This window comes from Acomys russatus, chromosome 13 (genome assembly GCF_903995435.1).
Source record: "Acomys russatus chromosome 13, mAcoRus1.1, whole genome shotgun sequence".
Classification (NCBI taxonomy): domain Eukaryota; kingdom Metazoa; phylum Chordata; class Mammalia; order Rodentia; family Muridae; genus Acomys; species Acomys russatus.
In genome coordinates, this window is record NC_067149.1 from 20706882 (window position 1) to 20722655 (window position 15774).

The 15774-nt window shown below is 42.3% G+C and overlaps 1 non-coding gene across 1 annotated transcript; it reads left to right on the forward strand.

The window, feature by feature from the left end:
* The first annotated feature begins 3286 nt into the window (after positions 1-3286).
* On the forward strand, positions 3287-3418 carry LOC127197770 (small nucleolar RNA SNORA17). The gene has a single exon (XR_007831735.1). It is a non-coding gene; the product is annotated as a small nucleolar RNA SNORA17 (small nucleolar RNA).
* Positions 3419-15774: the final 12356 nt, after the last annotated feature.

Genomic DNA, 15774 nt, shown 5'->3' on the forward strand with positions numbered 1-15774 from the left:
AAAGAAATTTTATAAATATAACTGAATTTAATTTTACACTATCTTAGTGTGCCTGTGCTTTTAACTGAGGTCAGGTATGCAATTTTTTGTTTGGTTTTTGAGACAGGGTTTCTCTGTGTAGTCTTGGCTGTCCTAGCCTTTGTAGACAAGGCTGGCCTTGAACTCCCAGAGATCCGCCTGCTTCTACTTCCCCGAGAGCTGGGGTCACAGGCATGCAGCTTAGGTATGCAATTTTTAATGTGTGGTTTCAATCAGTGCTGAAAAGGTTTTGTGTTATAGGACATTTTGGATTTGGGATTTTGGTACTATGGATTGCTCAAAGGCAGAATATATCTCTGGGAATGTGCAGGGGAGAGGCTGGAGGAGCAGGAGGGGAGATGTTAGCTGACTATGCTGATTGGAACATTCCTCTCCATGGTAGACCTTCTTTATGGACACTCTGCTTTTGCGATGATTCTTTATGAATAAATATGTGTATATATAATTTTGCATTATATGTAAATATGATTATATAGGTATGTATGTTTATAAATATGTACATGTGCATATTTATACACATCTTATGATAGCATTCTTTATGTACTATCTTTATCATAAAGATAGTAATATTAGGTAACATATCTGAAGTGCCAGAGTCAGGAACTGTAGGCCCTGTAGTTTAGCTGCAGTGTCTGTGTTCTTCCTCCTCTCTCTGGTGAATTCCTGCCACTGAAAGACTATGATAAAAACTGGCTGCCACTTCCCTGGAGAGGCTGCTAATGGGCTTTCTGCATTGAACACTGCTGAGCTACGCCACTGCCAATGCCCGTGTCTCTTATAAATACGTCTTAGTTACTTTTTGTTGTTGTTGTTTTTTTAGTTTTTTTTGAGACAGGGTTTCTCTGTATAACAGTTCTGGCTATCCTGGATTTGCTTTTGTAGATCAGGCTGGCCTCAAACTCACAGTAATCCACCTGCCTCTGCCTCCCAAGTGCTGGAATTAAAGGCGTGTGCCATGACGCCTGGCTTCTAGTTACTTTTCTACTGCTGTGATAAAACCTCCTGACCAAAAGCATTTTTAAAGGGAAGAGTTTATTTCAGCTTACATTTCGAGGCAACAGTTTACCTTTGAGAAAACTCAGGGCAAGAACTCAAGGCAAGAAGCGATACAGTGGCCACGGAGAAACACTGCTCACAGGTTTCTCCTCATGGAATGCTCAGCCTGCTTTCTTAAACTATCTAGGACTTCCTAGGATTGGGACCCCATCCCCCAACATGAGCTGGGCCCATCCACACATCTACATCATATCCATTAATGAAGAAAATGCCCCCGGGCTTGCCATGGGAAAATTTAGTGGGGGAATTTTCTCAGTTGTGTTTCCCTCTTTTAAAATGACTCTAGCTTGTGGAAAGTTGACAAAAGCAAAGCAAAACAAAAACAAAAACAAAAGCTAATCAGGACAGTTAATGACTTGTCAACATGGCACACAAATGCATCACTATCAATGTCAACCTTTCCTTCCCCCCCACAAGATCTCATTTTTTAAATTATGTTTTTATTGAAATAGAATTACATCAACTTTCTCTGTCCCTTTCCTCCATCTAACCACTACCAGCTACTCTCCCTGGGACCCTTTCATGCCCAGTCATTGTCTATTGGATAGCCTTTTTCTTGATTATATTGTTATATACATGTTTAAGTGCGTTATGCATGTGTCTGCACAAATACACACACATGTGTGTATAACCTGCTGAATCCATTTATGTTTATGGTTTCAAGGACACCCACTTTGCATTGGAAAAACCAAAAAGGGGCTTCATCTCTGAGAGGGTCTACCTAGCTCTCTCTGCTATCATTAGTTGCCCATTAGTCTTTGCTGAGAGGAAGATTTCCTCTTTCACGTCACTATGTCCATTGAGATTGTCGCTGTTCTGATCTTGTTTGTGCAGTCATTTCCGGGAGATATTGTTTTGCAGCAGACTTCCTGGTATAACGACTCTTCTAATATTTTAACCCCATCTTCTGTGAGGTTCTCTGAGCCACAGATGGGAGGAATTGTGATGTAGATGATTCCATTTCGGCTGGGCTTCCCAGGATCTGTTGATATCTGCACTGTGTCCAGTTGTGTTTTTCTGGTGGTCTCTATTTGTTGTCAAGATGGGATTCTTTGATGAGGGGTGGTAGCTACACTTAACTCTGGACATGAGGCTCATATTTAGAATACAGGAAGGAATTGTGATGGTCTAGGAAAATGCCAGTAGTAGATTCTGTTCTAAGTCCATGACATCACTAGTCCCAGGAGCTGTCTGTTGCCGCTGACATGCGAGTGCCACTTACTGCACCTTTATGCTTATCTTGCCATGTTGGAATTGTTATGGTTCATAGGGGCTGCAGCTGGGTAGGACTGTTAATTACTTCCCTCCCTGGGCAGTTGGCATAGTATTTTCTGGAAGCATGGAAGCTAAACCAAAGGGAAAAGGCTTTAAGATCAGACCCAACATGTATCATCCAAGTTCTGTGTCCTATGTGCCCAATGTCTTCAGTGATAGGGGCCCACTCTTAACCCCTGAGGGGCAACCAATGGATAAATCTATAATCTATATTGTTTTGGGAGTCACTCGTATTACCCTGACAAATCCTTTGAAAGGATGTTTTCCCTGACTGGTACTGGGGTTTTTGTTGTCAAGGGTCCTTATGGGGAGTGTGTCAGCCCAAGTAACTTAACATATCCATCTTATGTATACACATATGTATATATGCATGCATGTATATTTATACACATATACTTACATGACATTATACATAAAAGAGTCCCAAAGTTCTACCATGAAACTTCTAGAAACAATAAAAAATTCAACACAACGGCAGGTTACAAAAGCAACTTACAAAAAAATCAGTAGTCTTTGTGTACATCACAAACAAACAAACTGAGAAAGAGATCTTGGGAACACATTCACAAAAGCATCAGAAACAATAAAATATCTTAAAGTAAACCTAACCAAAAAGGTGAAAGACTTCTACAGTGAATTTCAAATCTCTGAAGAAACAGATTGATAAATATGTGTGTGTGTGTGTGCGCGCGCGTGTGCGTGCGTGTGTGTGTGTGCATGCATGTGTGCATGCATGTGTGCATGCGTGTGTGTGTGTGTGCATGCATGTGTGTATGTGTGTGTGTGTGTGCGTGCGCGCGTGCATGTGTGTGCATGCGTGTGTGTGTGTGTGTGTGTGTGTGTGTGTGTGTGTGGTCCATACAGGCTTTCTGGATGGCAGGGCAATGGTGCATGAAGAGACAAGAATGAAACTCACCCTGCTCCTAGAGGCATTGCAGTTGTGACTGCTGTGTCACGTGTGTGTTGGTAGGCAACAGAGAGCAGAGAGGCTATGTCTATGCTCAGTATTCTGACCTATGAACATCTGGATGATTAGTAGCTTAATAGTCCCTGATAAAAGCAAGCCTGAGATGACCACCAGACTGGCATCATGGGGCCTGGACAGGAAGCTAGCCTGAGATGATCACCAGTCTAGTGCCATGCAGGCCTGAGGGAGGGGCAGACCATACCCCATATGACCCCTGCCTGGTGCCATAATGCACAAACAGGGCATAATGCTCCTGAGACCACTCCTGAGATGACCACAGATGCTCAGAGACCTCAGGTACCACTAAGAGAAGCAAGTAACTGGTGCAGAAATGGAAGAGAAAGAGAAACAGAAGGGTGTGGGCACAGTGAAGAGAGGCAGAACTAGAGACGTGAGGGAAGTGAGTAATAGCCGGATGTGAGTGTCCATGATGCTACCTGGGATCATGGTGTCATCCTGGCCTGGCCTGCTACTGGAGGCCACATCTGGGTTCATGGCCCTCCAGCATTAGGCAGACATCCCTGGTCTGGGCTGCCACCCAGGGACATATTGATGTCTAAGGGCTGTGCAGAACTAGCTCCACCCCTCACCTAGGAATCATGAGAGAGATGGCCTGGTGAGGGGCATAACATCAGGAGAACTGACCCTACCCCTAGCCAACTGCAATACTTGGAAGTGTGGCTTCGCACGTTGCAGAAGTTGCAGGTGAGCTGGCCCCGAGGATACAAACATGGAAGAGCTGGCCCTACCACTTGTCTCTCATGCAGTGGCATAGACAAAAGAGAGATACTATTCTTCTCCCTCACCTCTCACCACCTATGGCCGGTGGGAGACCTGGCCCTGGAGTCATAAGAGCAGGAGAGCTGTCCCTGGCCCTCACCAGCTCCACCACTTGGAAGAACAAACCCTGTACCTCTCCTGGGCAGCATAGTAGAGTTGACCCTGGTGGGGGCGGGGCAAAGGGGAACAGGCCCTGAGGGAAAGTGTGGGAGAGCTGGCCCTGCCTCTTGTCTGTTGGGTAGTGGCTTGAACAAGGGAGAGAAAATCTCCTCCCTTCCTTTGTCCCTTGTCATCTATGGCAGGTAGGAGAGCTGGCCCTAGGGTCATGAGGGTAGAAGAACTGACCATGTCCCTCACTGGCTGCAACACTTGGGAGAGCAGGCCCTTACCTGGCCATTAGGGTAGAATGGACCCTGGTTGCTGGTGAGCCAGGCCCATGGGCATGAGAGTGGGAAAGCCAGTGGGCTGACCAGGTCAGATATTTCTCAGGCCCAGATCCAGGCTCTGAATTGGCCCACCCAAACATCTACCCCATTGATGAACTTCTGGAGTACATACAGGGGCATCCTACAGATATAAAAATACAGGAGCTCCACAATACAAGGCAACAGCAGGATATCTGAGAAGAGTCCAGTGAGGTTTCAGTATTGATAGAGTAACAGAAGCCAGAGACTTTGTATTAGACCAATGAGTCATTGCAATGAACATTTGCAAGCAAAGAAGTGTGGACAGAAGGGTATATACTGTGGGACACACTGTGACACACTACAGCTTCCATAATGAGATTTTTTTTCCTCTGTTGGGGGAGGTTGCAAGGGTAGAGGATGGGTATGAGGGAGGGGGAGATGAGGAGGATTGGGGTGCATGATGTGAAATTCACAAAGAACCAATAAAATGATTGAAAAAAAAATAATGAAACTCTGTTCAGACCAATTTAGGTACCTGTGCTGGGCCAAAACATCCAGAGTCTGACACCAGTTCATTTATTTTAGCCATACTTAAGCACAGCACAGGTTTTCTCATTGCAATTAACTCAGTCCAGTGAATGAGTAAAACAAAGCTTATGCCATCTTCACATTGAAACTCTTTATAAAGTACATATGTCTTCTACAAAGATGGATTCAATTGACTTAGAAACAATGCTCAAGATAAGGGTTTGGGAGAATGACTAGGATAAACAGAATGCACGTGGGAGTCAGGATTTGGTCTGGCCCTAAGATAACATAGAAGTAATTTAGGCTGTTATAATGTACAAATGACATCTCTCACAAAGATGAGTTTTATGGTTTAGAAGTGATGCTCAAGGTTTTGGGGTGGGGGAAATCTGGATAAACAAACATTTTATTCTGGGGGATATGAGTGGAGCCTTGCTCAACAGGTAGCAAAATATTACCAGGTTGTAAATTACATTTTCCCCAGCATTCTGGGAGAACAGCCAAATAGCTTTTGTCTTTGGAGAGATAAGTTGTCTGTGTGTACAAGGACCTTTTGCACTCTACATACCGAAGAAAAGGGAAAGACATGCCGTGTTCATGCACCATTGGGATTAATAGTGTGAAAATGACTATCCTACCAAAACAATCTACAGATTCAATCCAATTCCAATTGAAATACCCACAACATTCTTTGCTGAAATAGAAGTACTAGAGGAATTGCTATCCCAGATTTTAAGATATATTACAGGGTGATAGTAAAAAAAACAACATGGTACTGGATTAAAAAACAAAGATGCAAACCAATAGAATAAAATAGAAGATCCAAACATGAGTACTCGTAACTACAGCTACCTGATCTGTGACAAAGAGGCAAAATACACACTGAAGAAAAAAAAAAAAAACCCAACATCTTCAACAAATGGTTCTTGGAAAACTGAGTGTCCACATGTATAAGAATAAAATTAGACCCATATCTATTGCCTGGTGGGTCAAAGCCCTAATTTGAAACTTAAAACATTAAAATTGTTAGAAGAAAATACAGGCAGTGCCCTACAGGATATAAGTGTAGGAAAAGACTTTCTGAATAGGACTCCACTTGCCAAGGAATTAAGGTCCACAATTGAAAACTAGGACATCATAAAACTAAAAAGCTTCAATCAATCAAGTGAAGAAAAAAGAAATCACAGAATGGGAGAGCATCTATGCCAGTTATACATCTGACCAAGGATTAATATCCAGATCATACAAAGAACAACAACCCCCTCCTGAAAAACCCTAAAAACAAGTAACAAAACAAACCACCAAAAGTTAAGGAAACAAATGGCACAAGTAATAGTGGGGTAAAGATTTAAACAGTTCTTAGTAGAAGAAACAAAAATGGTCAAGAAATACTTCAATATTTGTTCATCATTCTTAGCAATTAGAGAAGTACAAATTAAAGCAACTTTGAGATTTCATCTCACCCCAATTAGAATGGCCAGGACCCACAAAACCATGGCAACAAATATTGGTGAGGTTGTGGAGAAAGAGAGCGTCTCATTCACTGTTGGTGGGCATGCAAATTGGTACAGCCACTCTGGAAATCAACATGGAGAATCCTTAAAAAAACTAAAAAATAAATCTACCATGTGTTTCAGGTATACCACTTATTGGCTTATACCCCCAAAGACTGGACATCCTGTTTCACAGAGACTTGATCAGCAATGCTCATTGTTTCCTTATTCACAATAGCCAAGCTATGGAAACAACCCAAGTGTTCTTCAGCAAATGAATAAATAATGAAGATGTGATATATGGACACAATGGAATATTATTCAGCTGTAAAGAAAAATAAAATTTGAAAGCAAGCAGATGGACCTAGAAAAGATGATGTTGAGTGAGGGAACCCAGACTCAGAAAGACAAACCTCACATGTTCTCCCTCATCTGTGGTTCCTAGCTCCAAATCCTCAGACATGAGTATATAACATGGAGGAACCATAAAAGCCAGGGAACTATAAAGGGACCATAGGTGGTGGTGGTGCTCCGGAGAGAAACAGCAGGATACAGGTGGTATTAGAATAATGAGGAGGGAGCTCATCCACCTGGAAATGAGGGATGGAGGTCAATATGGAAGGAGAATGTGGAATGAGGGACAGATAACACCAGTGTTGTTTGATAAAGCCTCATGATAGCATGCCACTTTATATTTACCAAGATCTTATATAATAATATAAATATCTCAATATAAAACACATTCCAACTCTTAAAAGTCCCACGGTCTTTAAAAATTCAAACACTTTTAAAGTTCAATCTCTTTAAAACATCTAAAAATGTCTTTCAAAGTTCAAAGCCTCTCTAAACTATCCAGTCTCTCTAGAATAGCCACAGCCTTCCTAAGATATACACGGTCTCTCTCTCTCTCTCTCTCTCTCTCTCTCTCTCTCTCTCTCTCTCTCTCTCTCTCTCTCTCTCTTAAAATTAAGGTCTCTCAACCGTGGGACTCCTGTAAAAAAAAAAAAAAAAAGAAGTCACTTACTCTCTTATTCCAAGAGGGAAGAACCAAGGCACAGTTGCAATCAGATCAAAAGAAAACCAAATTCCAGCAGACGTCTAGGACACATTCCTGATCCTCTTGGCTCCAAAGGGCTTAGGCAGTTTCTACTCGTCCATCTCTGACATCTGCAGCACACACGGCCTACCTCATAAGCTCAGGCCATCTCCACTCCATAGATGCTGCTGTTCTTGTTGGTTATCCCATGGTCCCGGCATCTCCCAAAAGGCTGAGGTCTCTGCTGCAACTGGGATGCATCTTCACCAACAGTCTTTGCCTGGTTTTTCTTTAGGGACTCTGATCCCATCACATGGTTCCAAGTTTCAACTTCTCCCCATGACTTGCTCCTGGTTTCAAAACAGTACCATCTGAGAGACTCTTACCGAGTCTCAAACGCTGCCGCATTTGGCTGCCAGCATGATATACAGTCTTGCCCTTGCTCTGGGACAGATTCTGTGTCCTGGCTCTGAAGAAGTACGTCCCAGAAGATTTCACCTCCACGATACTGGCTTCTTATTAATCACAGCTGATTCATCAGCAACAGCTGACCAGTATCAATTGTCTCAACAAAGCAAAGGTTTCACTTTACAGTTTCTTAAATCAAAATATCACACATATGGCCCTTTGCTTGCCTCTGAAATTCCATAGGTCAGGCCCTCATCATTTGCACGCTCTTAGCATAATCTCCTAAATTTCCATAATGATAATTTACTAAGCTGTGATCATTCCGTGGCTTTTCAGCTCGAAGTTCCAAAATCTTTCCAAAGTCCTTCCCAAGACAAGGTTAGGTTTGCCACACTAGTACCCCATGATCTGGTATCCGTTTCCATCTTAATTACTTTTCTGTTAGCATGATAAGACACCATTATCAAAAGCTTCTTGAGAGAAAGGGGTTTATTTCAGCTTACAATTTCCAGCAACAGTCTGTCACTAAGGAAAGTCACAGGCAGGAACTCATGGCAGGATCCTGGAAGCAGGAACTGATACAGAGGCCAGGAAGTAATGTTGCTTACTGGCTTGATCCTCATGGCTTGCTCAGTCTGTTTTCTTATAATGTTTAGGACCACCTGCCCAGGGGCGGCACTATTTCCAGCTGGGTCTACAGATATAAATCGTTAATCAAGAAAATGCCCTACAGGTTTGTCACAGGCCAGACGAGGTTCCCTCTTCTCAAATGACTCTAGCTTGTGTCAAGTTGACAAAAAAAAAAAAAAAAAAAAAAAAAAAACCTAACCTGGACAGCCTGTAAGACTGGAAACTTGTCTGTAATGATACACAACAACTTATAACTCATAACCACATCCCTACAAATATCCTTTCCTGATTCATTCATGATCTGAGAACATAACCAAAACTGTGAAACATTTAGTGGATCCACCCAGTTTCACATGCATAGTTTTTTTTTTTAAAGGTCTTTGAGAATTCCACATGATGTATTTTGATTATATTTACCTTCCTTCCAACTCTTCCTTTCTTCACCCCCATTCCCTACCCATCAACTTTGTGTTCTCTTAAAAAAAAAAAAAAAATGACATTAGGCCCAATTTGTTTTCTGCCCATATACTCTTGGGTATGTGGTCTTCCACTGGAATGTGGTCAACCCATCAGTGGCTACATTCTCAATAATAATGGAGTCTCCCTCTCTGAACATCTATCTTTTGCCAATAGCTCCTAGATTAGGGGTTGCACTTCATGTCAGCTGCTCTTTTCTATGCTGATATTTTTGTCTAGCTTGAGCTTTCATGGGTCGTGTGCATGATGTCACAAATACTGTGAGAACATATGTGCAACTGCTCTGTTCTGTCCAGAAATGTTTCCTTGGAATCATCCCAAACCTAAGGCTCTTAAGGTCTTTCTACTTTCTTTCTCAGGAAAAGTTTTGTCACAAAACAATTGGGCAGGTGGGGGTAACCCAGAGCATTTATAATATTCTGTAATGTTTGGGGTCTATAGGACTTTATAGGTCTACCACTATAAGAAAGGTAACCCATTTCTGGAACTGAACTTTTTATTTGTTAGCCTATGGAGTTCAGTAAGGTAACTCAACTTAAGCTCTTTTAATACACATGTAAGTACATATTTTCCATATGATTTTTTAAAAGGTATAGTATTAGTTATTCCTTCCCACATTCTCTCCCCTATCTTCCCTCCCCATTTAATCCTTTATCCATTATCTAAATTCTTATACCACCATGCTCAATCTCTCCTACATTTAAAATAACCCCCTCCTGATCAACAAAAGGTCAACAGTACCAACTGGAGAAAAGAACAGTTTCTTCAACAAAAGGTGCTGGCCAAGCAGAACAGCAGCATATGGAAGAATACAACAAGATCCTATCTCTCACCCTGAACAAATGTCAATTCCACATGAATCAAGACCTCAGTATAAAACCTGAAGCCCTGAGTCAGGTAGAAGAGAAAGTTGGTAATCTGCCTGAGCTTGTTGGCACAACAAAGAACTTTCTAGACAGAACCCTGGTAGTGCAGGCATTTAGACAAACAATAAGTGAGACCCTGAAACTATAGCTCCTCAGCCCAGCAAAGAGCGTCATCATTTGAGTGAGGGGGATGTCTACAGGATGGGAATTTTTTTTTTTAACCAGCTATCCAACTGACAGCAGATTAGTATCTAAAATATACAAACAAATCAAAAAAAAAAAAAATCATGAAAACAAATGACCCAGATTAAAACGGGGACATGGAACTAAACAGAAAGTTCTCGAAAGAATAAATACAAATGGAGGAGTGGAGAAGAAACATTTTTAAAATTGTTCAGTATGACAGGGAGTAGTTGCCCAATACAAAATGGATTCCATGTGTGTGTGTGTGTGTGTGTACATACTTTCTGTTTCATTTTTTGTCTTACTGTTTTTTGTTTGCTTTAATTTTCTTGGGGAGAGAGAGAGAGAGAGAGAGAGAGAGAGAGAGAGAGAGAGAGAGAGAGAGAGAGCGCAGAACTGGCGTTGTATAATAAGGAGGTTCCTTAAGCAGGAAGCTAAACTACTCAAAATAGTTTATTAAGTGCTGATAGGAGTGCAATCTGGTGCAGCGTGGAGGTTCCTCAAAAAGCCAGAAACAGATCTACTCTTGGGCATATACCTGCGTAATTTAAAAATAAGATTCATTTTTATTTTTAGATGTGTGTGTGTGTGTGTGTGTGTGTGTGCGCGCGCGTGCCCGCACACGCATGTGTACTTTTGGATGCAATATCTTCACAGGCTAAAAGAAGTTGGTGCTAAGGTCCCTTGCAGGAGCAGGTCATGCTCTTAACCACTTAGTCACCTCTCTTCTTCCAAACCTTTCATTCCTTCTTAAATATCTGTTATATAGGCTGATTTGGGTTTTTGCAACTCCCTGTCTCACTGCCTGACCTCCTGTGCTACAGGTTTCATAGTTCATATTTGGTCCTCGTCTCTGCCGTTTCTACAGTATTACCCAGGTATGGGAACTAGTCTGGCAAAGGCAGCTCTACCCGCGAGAGTGTGCTGGGATGAAGCATGGGATGAGGCAAGACGGCTGTGCGTGGCCATGCACTAATTGCATTATCCCGTCCAGGGCAGGCTCTATGGTGGACACTCTATGTGGCTAAGGACTCACTGGGCATTGAGAACAGAGCAAGAGGACAGACAGGAGGGGAGAAAATGAGCTGGGAATGCCAAGCATGGCTTTTCAGGAAGAAAGGCTTTTATCTGAAGGGTTCCTTGGCCTTGGTATACACAGTGGGGACATTTCCCCACCTCTGCAGACCTGGAGGTGTCTTTGTTTCTGATTGTCCTACAGATAGCTAATACCTCTGCATCTTCCTGGCTGACGACAGTAGGAGCTCTATTTTTAAATTATGAATTTTCTCAAAATGTGACAAGTGGCTTCAGACATGCTATTCTCATATCCCGTTTCGTGGTGCAGGCTAAGTGTTAGAGGAATTACTCCCACCCGAAGTCTAACGCCTAGATGGATTGGTGAGCCAAGCACGACAACTGTCTGAACACAGTGCTTCAGACCAGACCCCTTGCTTTTTAACCTTGTCACATTTATGGTTCATACCCCTTCCTCTGCCAGCCCCTCCCTAAGCTGATGAATGTCATAGAGAAAATGAAATTGATCATGTTCCCTTCTGGCTAATGAAGCAAGATGCAGCTGCGGTTTAGGCTGGAATTGATTCTGTCACTGGGACCCGGGTGGGTTTTGTTCCACCCTTCTGAGTATGTTATGAGCACTCGTGGCATTGCTCTGTCCCTTTCACTAAGACCAACAGCATGGTTTTCCAAGCAGTTAATAAGATGGCCAATTTGGAAAGGAAAATGAGAGTGAAAGCATGACAGTTACTATGATGCATATTCTAGGCTGTCACCGGATATGGCTTTATGTGCCTAGGTACATGGTGGTCCTTGAATTAGTGACAGAGTCTATACCCTGATAAACTCTGTAAATTGCAAAAATCAGCAGGCAAAAAAAAAAAAAAAAAAAAAAAAAAAAATGTGCTTAACGCTCTAAACTCACAGACTCTCTTAATTCGTCCACACAGCAGATCACAGACCGTTCATTGTTGATTTACTTCGCAGTCTTATATTTGAAGCTTGTCACTGCCTAGCATCAGGAACAATAGACTGCATGTCGCCATGGGTCCAGAAAAAGAAAAGCCACAATGAAAAAACCCGATGAATGATTTCTACTGTTTCGTTGCATTATGAAATCCAAAAATCAAGAGCCAAAAATTCTCATGTCGTCTACCTAAACCAAGCAGTTCCTATGGAGAGGAGGATTCCACACCCCAAGGCCCATACCCCAAATGTTAAAGGGAGCAGAAATCAGAGCCAGGTTGCTCCTACTAAAAGACTTTCATACCTAATTAAAAAAAAAAAAAAAAGGTTCAAAATAAAATAATAAGGCAAAACTTTCAAATCTAAAACTATCTTTTTTTCTGGTTAAAGAGAGCCATGTGGCTGGAGAGCTAGCCCAGTCAATGAAGTGCTTGCTGTTTTAGCATAAGGACCTGAGTCTGATCCCCAGAAGCCATATTAAGTAAAAGCCAGGCATGGTGGTACATGGACACAGTCTCTGTGCTGGGGAGGCCGAGCCAGCTCTCTTCTAGCCATCTGGCCTGGCCTTCTTCATGGATCCGTTCCAGTGAGAGAAGTCTGTCTCCAAAACTAAGATGGCTGGTGCCTGAGAAGTAACACTCCAGACTGTCCTCTAGCGTCCACATGCATGAATACGCATGTCCTCTAGCGTCCACATGCATGAATACGCATGTGCTCTTGAATGCACGTGAACGTGCACACATAAAATAAATAAAATTATTTTTTTAAGCGCCTGTAATTCAGCGCAGGAGGCTGTGTATCAGGGTCCTCATATTCTTCCAAGCGGGAGATGGTAAGGAAATGGCCCAGGAACGGCATGGAGAGCCACGCCAGGATATGAAGCCAGCTTGCGAATAGTGAAAAGGGAGAAAGGGCTTCTTCAAAGCCCAGGGTGCTTGCATTTCTGCAGAAATAGGGCTGCGTGAATATAAATAGCCGTCCCCTTAGAATAGGGATGTAGATATTGGCTGTAGTTGGGTCCTGTCCCAACAATAACCAATATGGACAGTGAGTCTTAGAACACAAGGTTTAGGCAGCCTCAGGAAGTTCCCCCCAAGCTTTTATGAACTGAAGTCTGATGGGCTCTCTAACAGGCCCCGGCATGGCAAACACAGTGACAACAGGCTTTGTCCCTTTTCCCTTTTCCTAAAAACTATTAGACTATATTCCTCAAGCTTGCCCCAAGGTCATTCCCTTATATAGCCACTGACTCATTCCTGAGACAAAACACTAAGGTCCAACAATCAAAATTCATCATTTGGCTAACATGTCCAATCAGGATTTACCAACCACCCTAGCTTAGACTCCCCCTTTTTCTTTATAAAAAACACAGTCCTGTAAAAACAAAACAAAACAACAAAACAAAACACCTGTTTGCTGCTTCTGCTTGCTATCTGCTTCTTCCCAGTTCAGAGGCAGCCCCCTCCCATTGCCCCTCTCAGGTAATAAATCTCCTTTGGACTGGGACTTTGGTGTCTGGGTGTGTCTTGTACTGACTTTGAGGGGCTGCCCTCCATTACAAAGTCTTCCTCTAAAGTCACATCTATGTTGACGATTCTACAAGGCTGATTGGTTAAAACTTCATGGTTGGCACATTGCAGATCAAGATTATTTTGGGCTATCTTTAGTTTCCTAAATAGCTACACATTGCTCACATCACGTCTGACCTAACTTCCTTTCAGCTACCACATAAAACCTTTGGACTATGTGAGCCCAAAAGTTAAGGATGTCATCCGGGGGCTGGAAAGATGGCTCAGTGATTTAAGGGCAGTTAATCTGCTCTTACAGAGGACCTGGATTTAATTCCCAACACCCACATGGCATCTCACCATTTCCTGTAACTCCAGCTCCAGAAGACTTGACACTTTCACACAGAGAATATAAAAATAAATAAATCATTAAAAATGTCATCATCTGAATAGGTAAATCTACTTAGTTGGAATCCATCTACCTATTGTCTCTGGAAATGCACTTGATAAGCACTTTGATTTAGACTGTCATTTGTGGTGTGTGTGTGTGTGCGTGTGAGTGTGTGTGTGACTTCCTTGTGTGTCTTTGTACCACAGGGACTTATATGTGTGTGTGTGTGTGTGTGTCTGAGAGAGAGAGAGAGAGAGAGAGAGAGAGAGAGAGAGAGAGAGAGAGAGAGAGAGAGAGAGAGAGAGAGAGAGAGAGAGTTCATTGTTCATTGTGTGTCTTTGCACCACAGGGACTCCATGAATTTAAATTCATGACCTGGTCAATTAGGCCAATAACAGCTAATGTGGTTTGAGCACTTCCAAACAGAGAGAAGCCCACATGACACAGCACATTTTGTCTCTACTTCAGCTCTATGAGGCAGGAAAAGCCATTTTTCTCAAGGCTCTGAGAGGGATTGGAAACTTGAGATGACTCAGCTGCTATGCAAAGGACCTCAGAGACTAAGTGAATACAATATTTACACTTAATTTTGCTGCAATTTTGGTTATTCCTGACTATGACCATTAGAGAATCAGAAACATGAACCCACATTCACCTAGAGCCAAATGTACCCTTCACATGGTCTTAGGCACAGGGCTCCTTACAAGAGAGAAAGGGGCCCCATTTTTAGGAAAGATCATGAAAATAGGACAGATGTGTGAATAATAGAACAATAGATATGTGTAAAGATGAAAGTAGAAAAATCAGGCTTTTTGAAAGTTAGGAAAATATGAGGGCAGGTTGGGGAGGAAGCTGATGAACTATAAAGAAAAGAGAGGGCAGAGTATGGACAGTTAAAATGAGAACATCTGTAGAAGATTCAAAGGAGAAGAAAGGCAAAAAAGATGCAAGAAGGCACATTTGCAGCTTTGCTGTAATGAGGTTTCTTTGGTCTGAGTGAGGAATGCAGTTCAGATTGAAGAGGTGATAAAAGATCAGCATGCAGGCTTTGTATTGTGGGAAATGTACATATCGTCAAGAGTGGGAGGCAGCAGCAGCAGAAATGGGAGGCCAGAACAGGATGATGGGCTCACTGAGTTTGCCACAGTGGTTGATGAAGCTACACAGGGCACAAGAGAGAAGGGGAGGGCTATGAGGCGAGACAAGTATTCTTAAGCGAACAACAGGGCACAGATATGGTCTTGTTATATCCTATAAGATCCCATTTGTATTTTGTATTATAAAGCTGCACATACATGTTGTAAATATCTCAGCAGGTAGATAACTGATAACGCTTGTTCTGAATTGACCTTTAACCTAGAGATAGCTCAGATAGAAACTGACAAGGAAGAGGGACTCAGTGGATGTAGATCCTCCCACTTTACAAAGACAGAAGTGAAGGTTAACACATGAGACAGTGCCAAGAGAAGCATACACACAATGAATTTCAGAAACAAGAATGCCCATTTGACAAGAGGGACAATTGTAAACTTTGAAATTATTAGTTGTGGAGAGTTCTGTTGGCCTTATCAACCAATAGCCAATAAGAAACCGTCTGCCAACAGTCACAAAAATCAAAATTTCAGCTAAGAACATGGTCATGCCTGTCATAGCAATAACCCACTTCTTAGTACCAAGTTGTTCTGATTCCCTATAAAATAAATTAGCTAGAACTGTCCCAGGGAAGACAGATATTAAAAGAATAGTCTTC